The 23,836-nt window shown below is 42.5% G+C and overlaps 1 protein-coding gene across 2 annotated transcripts in view; it reads left to right on the top strand.

Moving 5' to 3' along the window:
- The window catches only part of METTL25 (methyltransferase like 25), a 354,554-nt gene extending 330,978 nt beyond the window's left edge, over positions 1-23,576 (top strand). The window contains exons 16-18 of one of the 2 annotated variants that reach the window (XR_011320722.1): positions 19,750-20,033; positions 21,032-21,084; positions 22,547-23,576. The gene's annotated coding sequence lies outside the window, so the exon portion shown is untranslated. The remainder of the gene's footprint in view (positions 1-19,749; positions 20,034-21,031; positions 21,085-22,546) is intronic. The other variant, XR_011320723.1, reaches the window with a different exon arrangement.
- Positions 23,577-23,836: the final 260 nt, after the last annotated feature.

Below are 23,836 nucleotides of genomic sequence, written 5' to 3'. Positions count from 1 at the left end.
TGAGGTTCGAGGGACTCCAGAGGCACCAGCAGCTTCAAATAACTGTTTGCTTCTTTGTAATGGTATTTTGGCAACTGCTCTCTTAATCCCATGAATTTGTCTGGCAGAAACCTTCCTCATTAAGCCTTTATCAGCACAAACACGTCTATGTTCAGATTCAGCCACAAATCTTAACAGTAGAATGATAACGCTTAAGTTTTATGGAAATATCTAATGTTTTCATCCCTTGACCAAGGCATTGCACTATTTGATGCTTTTAGGGAGCAGAGATCCTTTTTCTTTCCAAATCTTACTTGAAAACTGTGGCCTGCATAATAATGTGGAACATCATTTTTAAGTAGTTTTCCTTTAATTTGAATCACCATGAAAACTCATTATCACATGTGTTTAAGATTGATTTCAGTGATCCATTGAGCCCTGAGACACAGTACCATCCATGAGTTTATTTGAAAAACAAAACAATTAAATCTTTAACACTTAAATCCAATTTGCATAATAATTTGGAACACAGCGTTTCTAAGCTTTGAATGGGTCCTGGAACTTGTTAAATTTTACCTTAAAGACCAAATGGTGTGCCATCTAATTTTATAGGCAAAGCTGTGTGTCCAGTCCTCACATTGGTGCCATACTGGATATATTTCTGAATACATAAAAACTAGTGCAATAAAATTTGAGGTGTTTTCCTCAGAATGTACAAAAAAAGAATCATAAAAAGACAGTGAAAAAAATGCAATTGTAAATTTTCAAACTTGTGTTGCATCAACTGCATAAAAAATGATGGTATCAAACTACTCACTACCTCCCTAGATAAATAGATTAGATTGTACAATTTACGAAAAAGACATTTATGGGGGATTTCTTTTGCTCTTGAACCACACAGGCTCTGCAAATATGGCAATCTATTTCAAATAAAGCCAAATTTGTCACATTGTGCCCCTTCCTGTCCAAGCCCTGGCGTTTGTCTAAAAATACGTTTTTGACTACATATGGGATATCGCTGCGCTCATAAGAAAGTGGGTAACAATTTATGCGGTCCACTTTTTGGTGTAATCTCTGACAAAAGTAAAAAATTCAGGTCTAATACAAGATTTTTGTGAAAAAAATAAAGTTTTTCAATATGATGACATAATGTTATCAAATTCTGTGTTTGTACCTGTGGGTTTAAATTGCTCAATATACCCCTGGATAAAATCCTTGAGGGGTGTAGTTTGCAAAATGGGGTCAGTTGTGGGGAGTATCAGCTGTTTAGGCACATCAGGGGTTCTCCAAACCCGACATGGCATCCGCTCTCAATTCCAGACCATTTTGAGATTAAAAAGTTAAACGGTGCTCATTTCCTTTCGAGCTCAGCCATGTACCCAAACAGTGGTTTACCTCACATATGGGGCATCAGCTTACTCAGGACAAATTGCACAACTTTTGGGGTCCAATTTCTCCTGTTATCCTTAGGAAAATTAAAAATTGGGGGCGAAAAGATCATTTTTGTGGAAAAAATATGATTTATTTTCAACGCTCCACGTTATAAACTTCCGTGAAGCACTTGGGGTTCAAAGTGCTCACTACACATCACATCTAGATAAGTTCCTTGGGGGTTCTAGTTTCCAAAATGGGCTCACTTGTGGGTGGTTTCTACTGTTCACGCACATCAGGGGCTCTCCAAAAGCGACAAGCCATCCAAATTCAATTCGAGCTAATTTTGCGTTGAAAAAGTCAAACAGCGCTCCTTCCTTTCTGAGCCCTGCTGTGCGCACAGTGTTTTTTCTCCCCACATATGGGGTATCGGCATATTCAGAAATTGCACAACAAACTTTGTGATTCATTTTCTCTTCTTACACTTGTGAAAATAAAAAAAATTGGTTCTGAATTAAAGTGTTATTGAAAAAAAGTAAATTGTTCATTTTTTCCTTTCATGTTGCTTCAGTTCATGTGAAACATGTGAAGGGTTAATACACTTCTTGAATGTGGTTTTGAGCACCTTGAGGGGTACAGTTTTTAGAATGGTGTTAATTTTGGGTATTTCTGTCATGTAGACCCCTCAAAGTGACTTCAAATGTGAGGAGGGCCCTAAAAAAATGGTTTTCTAAATTTTGTTGTTAAAATGAGAAATCACTGGTCAACTTTTAACCCTTATGTCAGGGATTCGATATTTGCTAGGACTTTCATAATCCCACAAATCCCTGATATCACAGGCCGGGAAGGTCTCGAGTAACACCTGCTGTGATCTTTGGAGCGAACAGCACTCTGCTACCCCCATCACCTGGAAAATTACACGATTGGCCGATGATAAATGGAGAAGGTTGCAGCCTGTTGACACCAGGCCTCGGCTATCAGAAAATTAACGGTGAATGTAGGCATATACACCTCCTGATTCCAACACATGGAATATGTGTACATACCCCTGTACGGTCACAGATAAATGTCAGATAACCCCAGACTACTCGACGACACCACTAATCTGTTTCCGTCGATTAGACACCATTAATGGTAGCTGTCACTTCGAGGCGTAGTTTACAGAACAGAACTATTACATTTTATATTTACCCGTATATACTCGAGTATAAGCCGACCCGAGTATAAGCCGACCCCCCCTAATTTTGCCACAAAAAACTGGGAAAACTTAATGACTCGAGTATAAGCCTAGGGTGGAAAATGCAGCAGCTACCGGTAAATTTCAAAAGTAAAAATAGATAACAATAAAAGTAAAATTAATTGAGACATCAGTAGGTTAAGTGTTTTTGAATATCCATTTTGAATCAGGAGCCCCATATAATGCTCCATAAAGTTTGATGGGCCCCATTAGATGCTCCATAGAGATATTTGCCCTATATAGTGCTGCACAAACGTTATGGCCCCATAAGATCATCCATACAGACACTTGCCCCATATAATGCTGCACAAATGTTATGGCCCCATAAGACCATCCATACAGTCACTTGCCCCATTGTTGTGAATTCTGCTCTTGGGTTCCCTCCAGTGGTTGTTGGTAGAAATGCAGTTGTCTCTGACTCGCAGTCCTGGCCAGGTGTATCGGATAATTGCAAGTTTGACTGGGATATTTGGGTGTGCAGGATTCTTTAGCCCCTGCCAGTTGTCAATGTTTCTCTGGAAGTGTTGGATCTCTGCCTGGCCTCTCCTGCTTATCTGCCAGTTCAGCAAAGATAAGTGTCTGTTTGTTTTCCTGTGGCACACATGCAGTGTGCTTATTTTCAGTACTGTTCGTTTGTTTTTCTTTTGTCCAGATTAGACTGTGTCTGTGTTTTCTCAGTCTGGTTGGTTTCACTGGAGTTGCAGATTTACGCTCCTACATCTTTTAGTAGATGTAGGAAGTTTTTTGTATATTCTGCTGTGGATTTTTTGAAGGGTTTTAAAACTGACCGCACAGAACTCTGTCCTATCCTGTCCTATCTAGCTAGAGTAGCCTCCTGTGCTAAATCCTGTTTTTTCTGCCTGTGTATGTTTTTTCCTCTCCGACTCACCGCCAATATTTGTGAGGGGCTGTCTATCCTTTGGGGATTTTCTCTGAGGCAAGACAGTATTCCGATTTCCATCTTTAGGGGTATTTACTCCTCCGGCTGTGACGAGGTGTCTAGGTGTGTTAGGTACACTCCACGGCTACTTCTCGTTGCGGTGTTAAGTTCAGGTTTGCGGTCAGTATAGTGGCCACTTTCTCCAGTGAAAGTCCTCATGCAGCTCCAAGGTCACCGGATCATAACAGTACAACTGGCCAACAATTAGTTAAATGCATCTCAGAAGAAGGGAAGGAAGCTCTTGAGCCATTTTTTTTTTCTCCAGTCTGTTTTGTGTTCTCTTCCCTCTTAACATCTGGGTGGCTGAGGAGCCTGGTGCAAGCATGAATGTTCAGGAATTAGCTTCTCGTGTAGACCAGCTTGCTGCTAGGGTGCAAGATATTTCTGATTATATTGTTCAGACTCCTGCTTTAGAACCAAAGATTCCTACTCCTGATTTGTTTTCTGGTGACAGGTGTAATTTTTTGAGTTTTAAAAACAACTGTAAACTGTTTTTTGACCTAAGACCTCGATCCTCTGGTGATTCCATTCAGCAGGTAAAAATCGTAATCTCCCTGCTGCGTGGCGACCCGCAGGATTGGGCATTTTCCCTGGAATCTGGGAATCCGGCTTTGCTTAATATTGACTCCTTTTTTCAGGCTTTAGAACTATTATATGATGAACCTAATTCTGTGGATCAAGCTGAGAAGACCTTGTTGGCCCTGTCTCAGGGTCAAGAGGCAGCAGAATTGTATTGTCAGAAATTCAGAAAATGGTCTGTATTGACTAAATGGAATAATGATGCTTTGGCGGCAATTTTCAGAAGGGGGCTTTCTCAATCCGTTAAAGATGTTATGGTGGGGTTTCCCACGCCTTCCGGTCTGAGTGATTCTATGTCTCTGGCCATTCAGATTGACCGACGCCTGCGGGAGCGCAGAACTGTGCGCGCTGTGGCGTTATCCTCAGAGTAAATTTCTGAGCCTATGCAATGTGATAGAATTCTGTCTAGAATGGAACGACAAGGTTTCAGACGTCAAAATAGGTTGTGTTATTATTGTGGCGACGCTTCTCATGTCAGTTCTGTCTGCCCTAAGCGGACAAAGTGGATCGCCAGTTCAATTACCATCAGTACTGTACAACCTAAATTTCTGTTATCTGTGTCCTTGATCTGCTCATTGTCATTATTTTCTGTCATGGCGTTTGTGGATTCAGGTGCCGCCTTGAATTTAATGGATTTTGAGTTTGCCAAGCGTTGTGGTTTTCCCTTGCAGCCTTTTCAGAACCCTATTCCTTTGAAGGGCATTGATGCTACACCCTTGGCTAGAAATAAGCCCCAGTTTTGGACACAGGTAACCATGCGCATGGCGCCAGACCATCAGGAAGATTGTCGATTTCTGGTGTTGCATAACTTGCATGATGTTATTGTGCTGGGTTTTCCATGGTTGCAGGTACATAATCCTGTGTTGAACTGGAAGTCCATGTCTGTGACTAGTTGGGGTTGTCAGGGGGTTCATAATGATGTTCCTTTGATGTCAATCTCCTCTTCACCTTTTGAGATTCCAGAGTTTTTGTCTGATTTTCAGGATGTATTCGATGAGCCCAAGTCCAGTTCCCTTCCACCGCACAGGGACTGTGATTGTGCTATTGACTTGATTCCAGGCTGTAAGTTTCCTAAGGGTCGACTTTTTAATCTATCTGTGCCTGAACATACTGCCATGCGGAGCTATATTAAGGAGTCTTTGGAGAAAGGGCATATTCGGCCATCTTCTTCACCGTTGGGAGCGGGGTTCTTTTTTGTTGCTAAAAAAGATGGTTCCTTGAGACCCTGTATAGATTATCGCCTCTTGAATAAAATCACGGTCACGTTTCAATACCCGTTACCTTTGCTTTCCGATTTGTTTGCTAGGATTAAGGGAGCTAGTTGGTTTACCAAGATTGACCTTCGAGGGGCATATAATCTTGTTCGTATTAAGCAGGGTGATGAATGGAAAACTGCGTTTAACACGCCCGAAGGCCATTTTGAATACCTTGTGATGCTATTCGGACTCTCTAATGCTCCATCTGTTTTTCAGTCCTTCATGCATGATATCTTCCGGACTTATCTTGATAAATTCTTGATTGTATATTTGGACGATATTTTGATTTTTTCCAATGATTGGGAGTCTCATGTGCAACAGGTCAGGATGGTATTTCAGATCCTTCATGACAATGCCCTGTTTGTGAAAGGGTCTAAGTGTCTCTTTGGGGTGCAGAAAGTCTCTTTTTTGGGCTTCATTTTTTCTCCTTCGTCTATAGAGATGGATCCGGTTAAGGTTCAGGCCATTCATGATGGGATTCAGCCCACATCCGTGAAGAGCCTTCAGAAATTTTTGGGTTTTGCAAATTTTTATCGCCGTTTCATTGCTAATTTTTTCAGCGTGGTTAAACCCTTGACCGATTTGACGAAGAAGGGCGCTGATGTGGCGAATTGGTCCTCTGCGGCTGTCTCTGCCTTTCAGGAGCTTAAACGTTGATTTACTTCTGCTCCAGTGTTGCGCCAACCGGATGTTTCTCTTCCGTTTCAGGTTGAGGTTGACGCTTCTGAGATTGGGGCAGGGGCCGTTTTGTCTCAGAGGGATCCTGTTGGTTCCTTAATGAAACCGTGTGCCTTCTTTTCCTGTAAATTTTCGCCTGCTGAACGCAATTATGATGTCGGCAATCGGGAGTTGTTGGCTATGAAGTGGGCGTTTGAGGAGTTGCGACATTGGCTTGAGGGAGCTAAGCACCGTATTGTGGTCTTGACCGATCATAAGAATTTGATTTACCTCGAGTCTGCTAAACGGCTGAATCCTAGACAGGCTCGATGGTCCTTGTTTTTTTCCCGTTTTGATTTCGTGGTCTCGCACCTTCCGGGTTCTAAGAATATTAAGGCTGATGCCCTCTCTAGGAGTTTTTTGCCTGATTCTCCTGAGGTCTTAGAGCCGGTCGGTATTCTGAAAGAGGGGGTGGTCCTTTCTGCCATTTCCCCTGATTTACGACGGGTTCTTCAGGAATTTCAGGTTGACAAACCTGACAGCTTTCCTGTGGGGAAATTGTTTGTTCCTGACAGATGGACTAGTAGAGTGATTTCTGAGGTTCACTGTTCCGTGTTGGCCGGTCATCCTGGCATTTTTGGTACCAGAGATTTGGTTGGTAGGTCCTTTTGGTGGCCTTCATTGTCACGTGATGTGCGTTCTTTTGTTCAGTCCTGTGGGACTTGTGCACGGGCCAAGCCTTGTTGCTCCTGTGCTAGTGGGTTGCTTTTGCCATTGCCAGTCCCTGAGAGGCCCTGGATGCATATTTCGATGGATTTTATTTCTGATCTCCCCGTCTCCCAGAAGATGTCTGTTATCCGGGTTGTTTTTGACCGGTTCTCTAAGATGGTTCATTTGGTGCCCTTACCTAAATTGCCTTCCTCTTCTGATTTGGTACCGTTGTTCTTTCAGCATGTGGTTCGTTTGCATGGTATTCCGGAGAATATTGTTTCCGACAGAGGTTCCCAGTTTGTTTCTAGGTTTTGGCGGGCCTTTTGTGCTAGACTGGGCATTGATTTGTCTTTTTCTTCTGCATTTCATCCTCAGAGAAATGGCCAGACCGAGCGTACTAATCAGACCTTGGAAACTTATTTGAGATGCTTTGTGTCTGCTGATTAGGATGATTGGGTGGCCTTCTTGCCATTGGCCGAGTTTGCCCTTAATAATCGGGCTAGTTCTGCTACCTTGGTTTCGCCTTTCTTTTGTAATTTTGGTTTTCATCCTTGTTTTTCTTCTGGTCAGGTTGAGCCTTCTGACTGTCCTGGTGTGGATTCTGTGGTGGACAGGTTGCAGCAGATTTGGGCTCATGTGGTGGACAAGTTGGTGTTGTCTCAAGAGGAGGCTCAAAGTTTTGCTAATCGTCGTCGGTGTGTTGGTTGCCGGCTTCGGGTTGGGGATCTGGTCTGGTTATCTTCCCGTCATGTTCCTATGAAGGTTTCTTCTTCTAAGTTTAAACCTCGGTTTATTGGTCCTTATAGGATTTCTGAGATTATTAATCCGGTGTCTTTTTGACTGGCGCTTCCGGCCTCTTTTGCTATCCATAATGTCTTCCATAGATCTTTGTTGCGGAAATATGTGGAGCCTGTTGTTCCCTCTGCTGATTCTCCAGCCCCTGTGTTGGTTGATGGGGAGTTGGAATATGTTGTTGAGAAGATTTTGGATTCCCGTTTTTCGAGGCGGAAGCTTCAGAACCTGGTCAAATGGAAGGGTTATGGCCAGGAGGATAATTCTTGGGTTTTTGCCTCTGATGTCCATGCTGCTGATTTGGTCCGTGCCTTTCATCTGGCTCGTCCTGGGGGCCCTGGTGAGGGTTCGGTGACCCCTCCTCAAGGGGGGGTACTGTTGTGAATTCTGCTCTTGGGTTCCCTCCAGTGGTTGTTGGTGGGAATGCAGTTGTCTCTGACCCGCAGTCCTGGCCAGGTGTATCGGATAATTGCAGGTCTGACAGGGATATTTGGGTGTGCAGGATCCTTTAGCCCCTGCCAGTTGTCAATGTTTCTCTGGAAGTGTTGGATCTCTGCCTGGCCTCTCCTGCTTATCTGCCAGTTCAGCAAAGATAAGTGTCTGTTTTCCTGTGGCACACATGCAGTGTGCTTATTTTCAGTACTGTTAGTTTGTTTTTCTTTTGTCCAGATTAGACTGTGTCTGTTTTCTCAATCTGGTTGGTTTCACTGGAGTTGCAGATTTACGCTCCTACATCTTTTAGTAGATGTAGGAAGTTTTTTGTATATTCTGCTGTGGATTTTTTGAAGGGTTTTAATACTGACCGCACAGAACTCTGTCCTATCCTGTCCTATCTAGCTAGAGTGGCCTCCTGTGCTAAATCCTGTTTTTTCTGTCTGTGTATGTTTTTTCCTCTCCGACTCACCGCCAATATTTGTGGGGGGCAGTCTATCCTTTGGAGATTTTCTCTGAGGCAAGACAGTATTCCGATTTCCATCTTTAGGGGTATTTAGTCTTCCGGCTGTGACGAGGTGTCTAGGTGTGTTAGGTACACTCCACGGCTACTTCTCGTTGCGGTGTTAAGTTCAGGTTTGCGGTCAGTATAGTGGCCACTTTCTCCAGTGAAAGTCCTCATGCAGCTCCGTACAGTCACTTGCCCCATATGCTTTTGCTGTGATAAAAAAAAAAAGACATACTCACCTCTCTTTGCTCAAGACCCATGGCACTTTCAATATTTACCTGCTCCTCGTGCAGCTCTGTCTTCAGCACTGACGTTCAGCACCTCTATGGGAGGTGGAGCCGCATATTTATTACTGTAATGAGCGGTACCATGTGACCGCTCAGTACAGGAAGAATCTGCAGCGCTGGAAGAAGCAGGGACGTGCAGGGACCACGCCAGCAGTAGGTGAGTATAATTAGAGAGCCCCCGCTCCCCCTCCCCTGCCGACCCCTGGGTATGACACGAGTCAAAAATGTGCTGAAAATCTCAGCTTATACTCGAGTATATACAGTAATCCAAAGGAAGGCAGTGTTTATGAAAAAGTACAAAAGATTTTACATGGGGGACAAAACAATACAGTATAAACAGTTGCATAAAATAAAAAGGATTAACAGGAGACGTACTACACAGACCGCAGAGACGATTCAGCTTAGCCGAAGGAGAGCGCTTCTATTTTGCCGCCAATAAACGGGGTCCCTACATCGTACTTGACATGTAACTCTCTGCTCGAACACTGATGATAATTGGGATTGATCTTTTATCAGACCCTGAGTCCCTCCCACACATCCCTCTAGGATGACCTCACAAGGGTCTGGTTGTGGGCTGGACTCAGCCCTTCATAATTTTAGGAAAACCCAATTTATGTAATAACTCCTCATAGAGCGATCACAGAAGGTCTAGACTGATGTAATCTTTTGTATCGGGATTTTAGCTATGCTTCGAGGCCAAATATGGCTTATCTGCTGGTGGTTATATGGCCCTATGCATTTGGGGATTTTTGGTGGGGGTTATAATTATGATAAAATGTGTATTTTTGGCCAAGTTACCCCAGTGCCAACAATGTACATCTCATTAATATTGGATGTATAGAAAATCCAATATTCCATATTTTCTTCCGGTGCCATACTGTCAGCTCTCTCATTGTAGTACTGTCACCATGGCTGTTTGTAAAGGGTGTAATTTCTACTTTGATCCACTTCAGACCCTAATAAGGTATTTTCTTGTCTCTATGTGTTGGCAATAGACATCCTCCTCAGTCACCTGCACATTAAATGGAATCCTCGCATTTTAAAGACAGGTTTAATTTGCTAGCTCCCAGCTCCTCAGGCCAAATGGTGGATGAAAGGAAAAAAGGAGGGGGGATATGAGGGACCTCAAGGATTTTTAATATTTTCTGTGACACCTTATAACTTCCTAACAAAAAACATTGTGCTGATTTAAAGTAGACATGTGGGAAATGTTATTTAAGTATTTTGTGTAACACATCTCTCTGATTTAAGGGCATAAAAATTCAAAGTTTAAAAATTGCCAAATTTTCAAATCTTTTGGCAAATTTCCATTTTTTTATACACATAAATGCAAGTCATATCGAATAAATTTTACAACTATCTTGAAATACAATATGTCACGAAAAAATATTCTCCGAATCATCGGGATCTGTTAAAGTGTTCCAGAGTTATAACCACATAAAGTGACAGTGGTCAGAATTATAAAAATTGGTTTGGTCATGAAGTACAAAAATGTTTGTCACTAAGTGGTTAAACCATAACCTATACTTGTTTGGTATCTGCATACTCGTACTGACCTCAAGAATCATAGAGATCAGTTTTACCATATAGTGAACATGGTAAATAAATCCCCCCAAAAATTGTGGAATTGCACTTTTATTTTGCACTATCCAGATACAGTTTGATCTAGGGGTGCCCCAAATACTTCGTTAAATCTCAGAGAATGAAGAAAAAAGATCCATTGACTCCAGGTATGAAGGAATCTATCCGTGGCACCAGTCATCTCTGCAGTAAGGTCTACCATCTTGTAAATCTGACCCATTTCTTCAAACCATTCAGTCAGTAAGGGACAATGGGGTGTTTTCTAGTGATGAGTGAATATACTTGTTACTCGAGACTTCTCGAGCATGCTCGGGAGTCCTCCGAGTATTTTTTAGTGCTTTGAGATTTTGTTTTTCTTGACGCAGCTGAATTATTTAAATTTGTTAGCCAGCATAAGTACATGTGGGGGTTGCCTGGCTGCTAGAGAATCCCCACGTGTACTTATGCTGGCTAACAGATGTAAATCATTCAGCTGTGGCAAGAAAAACTAAATCTCTGAGCACTAAAAAATACTCGGAGGATCCCCGAGCATGCTCGAGAAATCTCGAGTAACTAGATTATTCGCTTATCACTAGTGTTTTCCAATGTCTTGGAATGAATGCTCTAGCCACAGAATCTGAGTATGTCCTGTTTTTGGGACTTAATGGAGCCCAGAAGTATTGATAATAGTACTATTGTGGGTGTCTTATCTATCATCTGACCACTAATTAACTGATAGATGTGAAAAACTCCCTCCCAAAATGGCTGAATCTTTCCACCGCTCCACCAAATATGTAGCATAAAACCTCTTTCAATGTTAAGCCTACAGCATTCAGAGGACAAAGCAGCTTGTAGGATCACAGGGCAACGATACCAACGGGAAAGAATTTTGTAATTCCCTTCCTGAGCTGCACAGGCCATCGACAAACTGTGAGACAGGATGCATGCCTTCCTCCATTCTGTCCCTGATATCTGCATTTCAAGATCTTTCTCCCAACTCTCAAAAAATCTTGGTTTAGTCGTCTCATTCCCTGAGTTTAGGATGTATAACTGGGAAATACAGTGAGCAGGTGGGGACTCCAAAACAACTCAAATTTAGTTAAAGGGGCCTTAAAGCTCTCTGTTTTCTCCCTTATGGACAAATATGATTTTAATTGAGAGTATTCGAACCAAAGCGTTGCAGGTCCTGTGTTTGTCAGCGATTCTAAGGGCATCAGGTCTCGCCTTTTCAAAATCTGGAAAAGATGTGGTCCATCACGTTCCTGCCAACCCAAGAATGTCTTTGCCTTAAATACCGGGGGGTAAGTCAGGATTATGGCATAAGGGGACCTATGCCTGAGGATATGTTGCCAGTCTTAACCTCTCTATCCCAGAACCTCACGGTTGTTGCCAACATACTTGTCATTTCCCTGTCACTGGAGGAGATCCAGGGCAAGCCCCACAAGGGGGTCGCCATATCTAACTGCTCCAATGCAACCCATTGTTTGGATTCTCGATGGTATTGCCAGTCAAACAACAGTAACAGGATGGCCGCTTTATGATTTTTTTTTTTAAAGTTAGGGAGGCCCAACCCTCCAAGGTGTTTGCCTATATAAGGTTTTAATCCCAATCCTGGGTCTACGATTTCCCCAAATAAAGCCTGAATATAGCCGATTGGAGTCTAAAAAAGAACGAGGCAGGGATACCTATAGGGATTGACTGGAACAGGAACAAGAACCGAGGAAGCACGTCCATTTTTATCTCATTAATGCGACCAAACCACGGCAACTTCTGTTTATAGTAGGTTTTGATATTTCAAAGTGTTCTCTGAAGCAGAGGGAGAAAATTAAGACCAAACAGTTGGGTCGGGTCCCTATGTATTACAATTCCCAAATATTTCAAAGCCGAATCCTGCCATTTAAATGGAAAACTATCTGCTAAGTTCAATTGTTCCTCGTAAGGGAGATATTCAATGCCCTCAGACTTGGTAAAATTAACCTAAAGGTACCGTCACATTAAGCGATGCTGCAGCGATATAGACAACAAGCCGATCACTGCAGCGTCGCTGTTTAAGTCGCTAGGAGACGTCAGACACCGGCAACAGCAGAACGATGCAGGAGCGATCCAGTGACGTACTTATCGTTCTCGCTGGTTGTTCGCTCAATGAAGAAACATTGCAGGCATCGTTGCTTTTACTGTCAAACATGACGAATCACGGCGGCCTGATGACCAAATAAAGTTCCGGACTTTCAGCTACGACCAGCGATGTCACAGCGGGATCCTGATCGCTGCTGCGTGTCAAACTCAACGAGATCGCTATCCAGGAAGCTGCAACGTCACGGATCGTTGTCGTTCTCGTTGGTAAGTTGCTTAATGTGACGGTACCTTTAAAGTTACTAATACTTTCAAATTTTTCAAATTCTTTAATCAAAGAGCCTAAGACACAAACAAAAGTAAATAGTCAGCAAATAAGGGGCAGTTTTGTAATGTGTCCGACCCGCTACCACCCCCTTTATATTGGGATTTTGCCTTATGGCAACTGCAAGGTGTTCCATTATGCAACATTTAGCAAAGAGGATAGGGGACACCCCTGATATGTGCCAATACGTATAGAAAAAGGCGGAGAAAAGGAAACCTTTGCTCTAATCCTTACCGAGGGGTAGGTGTATAGGGAGGCCATCCAATTTAGGAATCTAGTCCCCAGAGCTATCTGCTCCAAAGAGGCCTTCATAAATCTCCAGCTGACCCAGTCAAAGGCCTCCATGTCCACTGAAAGTAAGCACATGGGAGTGGATTGGGCCCTCGACCGAGCCATGAGTAGTAGTGGTTTGTTAGTGTTGTCCTTAGCCTCTCTACTTTTACCAAATCCCACCTGGTCATTATGGATAATTCCAGGAAGGACTGCCAACCTATTTGCTAGGATTTTAGAAAATACTTTGATATCAATGTTAATTAAAGATATAGGTCTCTAGTTATCAGCCTCTGTGTGATCTTTTCCTGGCTTAGGGACGACAGTAATATGAGTCTCCAATGATTGGGGAGTCCATAAGGATTCAGGCAAAATCACGTTGAAAACCCTTGTCAAAGAAGGTGCAATCTGGGAGTCAAATTGCTTAAAGAATTTAGAGGTAAAGCCGTCTGGTCCTGGGCATTTCCCACCTGGAGAACCCTTCATGGCATCCAAGACCTCTGCCTCAGAAAACTCAGCTTCAAAAAAGTCAGCATCCAAAGGGTCAAGGACCGGCAAAGCTGTATAATTTACATATGTCCTGATCTTGTCCCGACCCAGTCGGGGATCCATGTCATATCGGCCTTTGATGTTATAGAGGTTACTATAGAATTTTTGGAAAACATCCAGAATCTCGTCAGGGTTTTGAGTTAGTACCCAATCTGGCTTTCTGAGTTGTGGAATATGCCCTGGATTTCCCCTGGATGGGAGCATCCTGGCTAAGGGCATACCGCACTTGTCCCCATATTCATATAGGAATCTATGAAGTCTCACTCTCTGACGTAGGTATTTCTGGCCTAGAATGGCTCTCAATTCCTCTCTGGTCTTAATAAGTTCAGCTACGGTATGTTGAGAAAGAGAAAGTTTGTGAGAGCACTCCAAGTCAGAAATTGTTTTCAACGACACCACCTGCTCGGCATTTTTTTTTCTTCAAGTGAGCTCCATGTTTCATCAGAACCCCTCGTACCACATACTTAAGGGCCTCCCATTTAATTGAAAATGCTGTTGTATCAGTTTCATGAATTGTCATAAACTCTGATATGGTGTCCTTAATCTCCGAAGCGGAGAGAAAATCATTCAGGAGATTGTCATTAAAACTCCACTTCCACTGTTTCAGTCTCGCCTCCGGCAGGGTCATTTGGCAAAACACTGCGGCATGGTCTGACCAGCAGATATGACCTATAGAGGATTGAATCTGCCAGGTCAGAGAAGTTTGGCTGATTAAAGAAAAGTCAATCCTACTATGAGGAATGGGCAGAAGAGAAAAATGTATAGTCTCTCTCTCTGTAGGGTGCAAGACCCGCCATAAGTCGACCATGCGAAGACTCTGGACTACCCTTTTGAACACCTTAATTTTCCTAACTGAGAAGGGGTGTCTCCCAGAAGAGTTGTCTAACCTTGGGTCCAGAGTAAAATTGAAGTCCCCACCTGCCACCAGGATCCTCTCAGCAAAGTGCGCAAGAGAGGAGAGGAAAGAGATACATACGGATATCTGGTCTCTATTGGGTAGATACCAATTAGCTATCGTAAAGACCATAGAGTTCACCATGATCTTTATGAAGATGTATCTGCCCTCTGAGTCTATAAGTGTGTCTATCACTGAATGTGTCAGGGATCTATGCAATGCTATTGACATTCTCCCCGATCTAGCCTCTGAATTTGGGCTATGGAACCTTGTAGTGTAATGGCAGTCATTGATGCCAGGGATGTGCCCCAGTTTGAAATGGCTCTCACAGAATTAAAATATGCACCCTATGCTTATACATATCGTAGAGCATCTGTTTTCTTTTTTGGGGGGTGTTAAGCCCCCTTACATTTAGGGAACCCCACTCAACCAGGGACATCTCTACGAAGAAGCATCCCCGAACAAATTCAAGAAAGGGTCTAGTCTAGTAGGAAATATTAGTGCAATTGCATCTCCCGCAAACTGTAGGCACGAAAAAAAAGAGGGGGAATAAAGCAGAAAGAATAAGAAAAGCGAGGTTGTCTGGTATACTGTGTCCAAAGGGTTACAAAGGAAACTCTGGTAAATTGTAGTGTTAGCGAATATTTAAATTCAGTGGGAAAAGAAAAGCCGACACGATAATGCGGTCGGAAGTCCCAAGTAGGGAAGTGGCTTTCCACGGAGAAGCCTCCCGTCCCAGACCACATGAAAGACAAACCAGAAAACAGATATATATATATATATAACAAGTCATTGTATACAGCATAATGAGGGGGAGGGATGAAAGAGGAGGAAGGGAAGGGGGATGAAGGATGGGGGAGCAAGAGATTATTTCTCATAAAACAATATAACTTATCACAACATAACTGGTAAAAAGACTGTTGGACCATACAGGTCATCAGAAAGAACCCAGGGAGAACATCATCCTCCCTTTTTAAGAGTCTCGGATACAAATCTACACTGGGACGTCCCGCTTAACAGTGAACAAGAGCTAATGCCCTTAACCATCTTCAATAGCAATAACTGGATGACTTCAGGGGGGGTTCTTCCCCCATTCCTCTCCTTTCCATGACGGAGGGAACCCCGAGGCCTCTGGCATAGGCCCTCCAGGGATCCCAAGGGGAAATCTGGCCATTGTTCAATAAGTACTGGGGGAAGTTCCAAGGCAGCTGTGAATGCAGGAATATCACCTGGATCCTGAAGGACATGGGTGCGACCACCTGCATGTACCTGGAGCCTAAACAGGCAGCTCCAGCTATAAGGAATGTCATGGTCACCTAGCATATCCAGCAATGGGTGCAGGGCTTTCCTTCTTTGCAGAGTCAGTTTTGACAGATCCAGAAGTATTTGGAGGTTATCATGAAATTTACTGGTCACCCCATTACGGATCTTGTTCATAATTGCCTCCTTCAGGACATAACGGTGGACTCTGCAAATGACATCCCTCGGGATCTCTGGGGGGTTTTTAGTGTCCAAAGCCCTATGTGCTCTGTCCAGCTCGATTGTGTTTGTAGGGGGTCACCCAGGAACTCGTTGAAGAAATTCTGCAGCACCTGGGAGAGGTCCCTTGACTCAGCGGACTCTGGCAGGCCTCTGACCCTGATGTTCCTGTGGCCTCTATTTTCGCCATCGTCCACGGCATCTACGAGATATTGGATTTGACATGATTGTCTATTTGTTGTTTCTGAGACCTGCATGCTTCCTCCAAGGCTAGGATTTGTCTGGAATGGTCCTGACCCCGAGTATCTACTCTTTCTACTTCACCTCTTAGGCTGGATAGTTCACTGTGGTAGACTAGCTCCAGTCTTCTATTAAAAGACTCCATACCCTCCCTCGTGGGGATAGAGGCCATGCGTGCTTGCAGGTCAGCAAATTCAGCTAAAACTCCTTGTCCCTGCTGGAATGACCCCAGAGGGCTGTAAGCTGCCCAAGAGGATGTTAATTGGGCATGGAGAGCAGACTGGGAGCTCATGAAGGGGCTTGCTGGTTGTCCCCCCACAGGTGTCATTATAACTCCACTTGAATTAAAGTCAGTAAGGGGCTCTCCCACCACTTCTCTAGCCCTTGCTACACTCATGATCCCTGCAGGACCCACCAGGGCAATCTGCTGTGGTGTGGTTCGGGTATACCACTCTTTCCCTTATGCTTCAGCAGCTGCCATCTGAGGCTATGTGCACACGTCAGGATTTCTGGCAGAAATTTTCCTGACAAAAACCTGACATTTCTGCCAGAAATCCGCATGTTTTTTTTGAGTTTTTTTGCGCGTTTTTGATGCGTTTTTTCTTGCGTTTTTTCCAAATGCATAGAATGGCGTGAAAAACATGAAAAAACTGCAAAATTAATGAACATGCTGCTTTTTTTACCGCGATGCGTTTTTTTCACGGAAAAAAAACGTATCGTGCACTAAAATTGCAGAATGCATTCTAAATGATAGGATGCATATGTCTGCAGTTTCTAATGCGGTTTTATCGCGTTATTATCGCAAAAAAACATGAAAAAACCTGAATGTGTGCACATACCCTGAGGGAGTAACACGGGAGGCTCGTCTGCAGCTTCCAGGTACCTGTTATCCCTGGCTTCCTCCTGATCTGCTGGATTATTTCTGGTGCCCTTAGTTGAGACCCTTGAATGTCTGGAAAGGGGTTAGGCTGGACTGTGTGTGCTTATCTCCGCTCTCCTTCAGAGGTGATGACCCCGCAGCTACTGTGGAGGGTTCTTTCCCACCTCTCCTGGACAACGTGGCCATCTTTGATCTCCCTGTGCTTGCAGATTCCTGCTCCTCAAAGAACCTCCGAATAGAGGTTTTAGGGCCCCCGGGGACCTGTAATGAGGGCCTCTGTGCTCCCCCTGGTCTCCTGCTGCTCATACTCCAGTGTATGTCGGTCTGAACGTTTGTGATCGTGCTGATAAGGGATCCGGGCCAGGGAGCAAGAAGAACGTGTGTCTTCACTCCTATATAGCCAGGCCTCGCTCCCGTCACTCAAAGGTATAACTCATTTTGCAAAAAACAAGCACTCATACAGCTATATTGACAGAAATATAAAAGTTATAACTCTTGAAAGAAAGATAAGAAAACTTGGAAAATGGTAATGGCGTGAAGAGGTTAATTCAGCTGTTATAAGTTTTCACATTCCCCTAATACCTTCACATTAGAAACTTCATATGTTCATGACAGTTATTGTGATTTTCATTATCTAGTCTCACAATTCTCTTAGATGCATGATCAACTTCCTTCTTCCTTTTTGTGCACTTGACCTACCTCTCATTGGTGGGGAAACTCCCATACTATCCCTCCTCTTTGGTCAAGCCTAGAGGGAAATTCCATTCTCAGGACCTCTCTGATTAAGCTCAGAGGGGATTTCCATTCTCATGGTTTGCAGAGAGTTCATGTGTGGACTTTCCTCTCTACTCCAGTCCAACCAAGTTTCTCACATTCTTAACACTCATCTCCCATTCAGTTTTACAATTGAAATATATTAATTTAAATTAATTCTGTTTTTCTTCACATTACACATTCTCAATCGAGAAAAAAAACTCATTTTCAACCCTGGTGCTAGTGTTTTGGGGATATATTATTCTTTTCTTTTAACCCTGCTGTTCTGTTGGTCAAAAATGACCGACTTTGAACTTCAATATTCTTTAAAATATTCAAGATGCGGCTCTGAAACCCGTGGCCGACCGACCCATCCTCATTTAAGTCAATCAACCACAAGTTTCAGAACCGCATCTTGAACACCCCAAAAAATACCAAAGTTCAAAATAGGTCTCCCCAGACCGAACAGAACAGCAGGGTTAATTAAACTTTATTATTTAAGAAACTTTAATTGTTCCTTATGAGGAAACTTGAATTTTAGACTGATCACATGGCCTAATTGCCAGTTGCCTGTAGACCACCAGACATCGGGAATTTTGTCAGGTCTCCAGCTGCCATAAGAAAGCATCATCACTTACACCTGGAGTGAGTGGGGCAATAGGCCGACAAATGTAGAACCCTCTTTTTGTTAAAAACTTTAGATGCCGCTGCCAATATCTGTTTGACCAATGTCTGGTCGCCAAGACTGTTAGCATTAGCATTGGCCTTGGCATTGGGAAACTTCAACGTAGAGCGCTGCAAACTTCTTCAGAAGTTCTACCACACATATTTAAACCATGTTATTCACCTTTTTTGAAGTATTTGCTTGTTTTGTTAAAGTGTAGAAAAAGGCAAACTGAGTACAGAATTTTTCACTTTTCTATTAGAATAGTATAATCTCTTGGAGAGTACCTTACTCACTAATGTTATATAGCAATATTTCAAAACGGTTACGTGTTTTCTTTAGTTCCCTTTTGTCAGATGAATATGCAATTATAGAGAGCATCTTCAAGAGGCAAATATTTTCTCACATGGACTTACCATAGTTGTAATATTTTTTGCACATTGGATATTGAATTATAATAATCTGCTGTACCAAGATTTACTTTCACCTTTGTAACCAAGCATGGGAATGTTGTTTTAACTTAAAACACCACATTATGAAACCCTGAAAGTGTATTTGAAATACAGATTGTACCAGGGCAATACATTAAACAGAGGCTTAGGTGCATGTTAACACATCACAGGTTTAGCGCTACAGCTGGTCTGAATTATTCCCAAATACTTTGAAGCCCTTTTATACAATTATCTGCACATAAATTTTTCTGTAGACAACTATAGACCCAATCATATGTGCTATATAAGAAACTTAATTAAATGTAGAGGATATGATTATGGTAAACGTGTTATATATTCCTGAATGTAATTTATTGAAGGATTAATGAATTGCATTCACTTATTTTACCTTTTAAAAAAAAATAATTATGAAATCACCTGAAATATGTCCTCACGCCTCACGTAAGCACTTTGTGATCCATATTTTGGCTCCTGAATTCTGCTTAAAAATATCTAAAGGTGTAGCCTTTCTTAAAACAACAAAGATCTCATGATGCAGAAAGCTCAATAACTAACAATACAAATTTAAGCTAGGGCCACACTGCAACATGCAGGTCACACACAAAATGCGACTTGCTTGCACCTTGTATCTTTTATTTCCAGCAAAATTTAATCTTTAAAATAGTTGCATGATGGCAAGTCGCATACAAGTTTCCAAAATGTTTTTTTCGTCATGCAGCTTGTCACCTTGTAGCTCCAGAATCAATGGCTGTTGTTGTGCTAAGTGTTAAATCTCTACATCAATATATCTTATATTTATGCATTTAGTTTTAAGAAAGGCATATCTTATCTATTCGTTATCCTACTTATCTTAAATACAGATTAAGTACAAAGAAAGAAAGCCAGCTCACCGATATGTGCAAGGAGCACGGAACTTCGTCCTGACTCGACGTAGTGCAGATCCAAGTAACAAAGAAAGATGTTCCAGCTTCTTGATAAAATGTAAAACTTTAATCCATCATATAAAATAGTAGAAGACACACTCCTGGGACAATGCCATATCACAAGTGAAGAAAGCTACGCGTTTCGACCATACGGTCTTTGTCACAGCTGATCTACTCAGCAGTCCATCCGGTATAAGAAGGACTGACCTACCAATGGAAAGGTAAAAAAAAAAAAAAGGGCTCACCTGACCAACAGTACTTATAATCACGAAAACATATAAATCATTGCCAGATATTCTAAAAAATATGAACAAAATATATATATATATATATATATATATATATATATATATATAATGGTAAGATGCAATAAATCCCATATATACGAAAAAACAGAAAAAGACAGAAAAAAACACAAAAAAAGGCTAAAAAACATGCAATATATAAATACATGAATCTGTGCCTGCACTGCAATTTACCATATCTAGTAGTGAAACATAAGTTCACTCTTTTTATTCAAACCATGCGGAAATCTAGTACCCAAATTGAACATCCAAAAGGCTTCCCGTGTGAGTAAAGACTTATGCATGTCTCCTCCCTGCAGAGGTTTTTTTATTTTTTCAATGCCCGTTACTCTTAAGAAATCAGTGCTGCATGAATGCATTTTAATGAAATGTCTCGCTGCTGAGGAAACGGTACGATTGCTGTTAGTTGTACATTTGATATCGTACAAATGTTCAGAGATGCGGTTTTTTAGTTTTCTAATTGTGCAACCGATGTATGATTTGTCACAGGAAATGCAATCTATTTTGTATACTACAAATCGTGTGTTACAATTGATAAAAGTTTTAATTTTATATTTATTTTCCATACCCCTGGTACAAAAAAAATGTTGTAACTATTAAATGCTTACAGGTAGTACAATTAGTGATATTGCATTTGTAGCAACCCGTACAACTAAGCCAGGTGCTATTAGGTTGTTTGGACATAAAGCAATTAGGGGATAATATGTTGCCTAGCGTAGGTGCCCTTCTTGCTGCAACGTTGCAACCATTATTGAACAATACAGCAAGAGTGGGATCTTCAAAAAGAATTGGAATAGCCCGATTAATAATTGTTTTGATCTCATTAAATTGCGGGCTGAATTGTAGACAGACATATGGCTTGGTTGCCACATTTTTATGATTGTCATTTTTGTTTTTATTTTTCTTATGACTAGATTCCACATCCAAAAGATCTGACTGATTCTTCTGTTTGGCAACATTTAATACGGTAAGGAAACACGGCACTCAGTAGATATGAGGGTTGGCGGTGCTCAAGTAGGGTGTCCACCCCGTATATTAAAGATGAATGAAACTTGGTACTCAATTTTTGAGAAGAAAAGCTTCTTAGTTTATTGATGCATCCAGACAAACAAAACCGCTAAACGTTTTCGGTCCACACCGGACCTTCGTCAGAGCGTTTCTTAGACATTGACTGGATGAGGAAGCTAATAAGCCTGAATGAGCGTCAGCCAGAGCACGGGATATAGGAGCTGCAGTCTGCTGCAGGATCACAAAGGAAGGTGAAGCGCCAGAGGAGAGGCACAAAGCCTGGAGGGAGTAACGGCGCTGGATCCTGAGCGCTAGTAGTGCAGAGCAGAGGAGAGCGACGCCCAAAAGATCTGACTGATTCTTCTGTTTGGCAACATTTAATGCTCTATTGAGCATCCAGTTAGGGTACCCCCGCTTTCTAAATTTATTTCCTGCTTGAAGTAAATCATTATTAAAATTACTATTGTTGCAATTCCGCTTCAATCTGGTAAATTCCCCCACGAGGATGGCTTTGATTGTATGCCTAGGATGGCTACTTTTGGCATGGAGCACCGTATTCCCTGCCATTGGCTTTGTAAACGTACGTGTAGATACCAACTCATCAGGAATCCCTGTCAATTCCAAATCAAGAAATGAAATTCTGGAAACCGCATGCACAAACGTAAATTTTATGTTGAAATCGTTATTATTAATGTAATCCACAAATTTTTGTATGGCAGATACATCGCCCTTCCAGATAATCAACGTATCGTCGATGTATCTGCCATACCAGTGGATAAAAGAAGAGAAAGGATTACCATTGTATATATATATATTGTTCATATTTTTTAGAATATCTGGCAATGATTTATATGTTTTTGTGATTATAAGTACTTTTGGTCAGGTGAGCCCTTTTTTTTTTACCTTTCCATTGGTAGGTCAGTCCTTCTTATACCGGATCGACTGCTGAGTAGATCAGCTGTGACAAAGACCGTATGGTCGAAACACGTAGCTTTCTTCACTTGTGATATGGCATTGTCCCAGGAGTGTGTCTTCCACTATTTTATATGATGGATTAAAATTTTACATTTTATCAAGAAGCTGAAACATTTTTCTTTTTTACTTGTATCTTAAATACAGTCAAGGAAAATATTCTTATTTTTAGAATAAATAAATCTTTTTGACCACTTTTAACCCCTTAGTGACAGAGCTGATTTTGACCTTAATTACCAGGCCAAATTTTTTAATTCTGACCAGTGTCACTTTATGTGGTATTAACTCTGAAACGCTGGCGATAACAATCAGAAATTAATTATTGGCCACACAGACTGTGAGACCGAGGATTTGTATTGTTGTGTAATGTAATGCTATTTTTATTCCAGGAGTTGGCGTATGGGAGAGGTTATTCATTGAAGACTAATTTTTTCATTATCTTTTCACAGGACACACAGCAGCACCCTCGAGAGAGCTCGCCCCGCAGAAGCGGACCTTCATGAATCGCCATCTGACCCATCACAGCCCTCCCACAGCGACAGCAGGCTTGCACCGCCATCTGGAGAACCGGCAGCCGGTACATCAGGTGTTCCCCTGGCCGAGGCCTCTGGCGCACCTTCGCTTGGGTATTCCCGACAGCGCCAGCGGGCCTCGGACAGGCCAGCCATGCCCGAATTTTTGCATTTGAGCACGGTTTTCCAGAACTGTTTCAAGGCGTTGAGCGATAACATGGACACTCGTCTGTCCAATATCGACCGGCGCCTTGAAACAATTGAAACCGAGCTCTCAAATCCGGCAAAACATTTCTTTAGTACCATTGCTAAGGGCATGGTGGAACACCTTACGCCGGAACTACAGATTTCAGTGATGCAGGCCTGCAACACTACCTACATGAGGGCTCTCCAGCAGGCTGGGGTCATGCAGTCAGCGACAATGGCAGTAGTGCCGTCGCTGGCAAGCATGACTCCCACTCCTGCTGGAGAGCCACTCCAGCCACCCCACCGTGGTCCACGTGCCGAGCGACGCCACCACAGGCACCATAACATAGTGCCGCCGACTCCTGCTCCTGCCATGTCTTCATCCTCCCGTAGGCGTCATGCTGGGGGAGCTGCCACGGGACCGAAAAAAAAAAAAAAAGGAAGAGGAAACACACACGGGCACACAGTGAGGCTCTGGCTGCTCCAGTGCAGACACCAACTGCGCGTCGGGGCTCTAGCCGCAGAAGGAGCAGCCAGGGCCAACCAAGACAAACAAGGCTTGTGTTGCCTCCTCCCTCCCCTACAGAGGTGGCGGTTTCTTCCCCAGTATACCCTGGGGAGGGTTTGGATCTGCCATCAAGCCTCCTTGATTATCTGACATCATCGTCCTCTTCTCCATCATCCTCCTCTTCGCCATCATCCTCCCCTTCCTCTCCCCATTCCAAAGAAGACACCTACCATTCCCCCCTGGTGGCACAGGTTGAAACCCCCTAAGTTTAATTACCCCTTTTTTTTTCTGTTTTCCCCCAAATAAAAAATTTTGGTTTAAAAAAACACTATTTGTTATTATTTTTGTTATTATTTTCCTGAATTTATCTCGGCAAGTCACGCCGTGTGCTGTCTACACATATTTTGTGCTTCAAACACCTCATATATGCAATGGCAGACAATATTTTTACAATTTTTTTGGGTGTCTCTCATTGCTGTATGAGGTGTTCACAAACACTAAAGTGTATGAGGTGTTCACACTTAATGCAGCAG

Source organism: Ranitomeya imitator, chromosome 4 (genome assembly GCF_032444005.1).
Source record: "Ranitomeya imitator isolate aRanImi1 chromosome 4, aRanImi1.pri, whole genome shotgun sequence".
NCBI lineage: Eukaryota > Metazoa > Chordata > Amphibia > Anura > Dendrobatidae > Ranitomeya > Ranitomeya imitator.
Note: the sequence above shows the minus strand (reverse complement) of the source record. Positions and strands in the feature narration are given on the sequence as shown.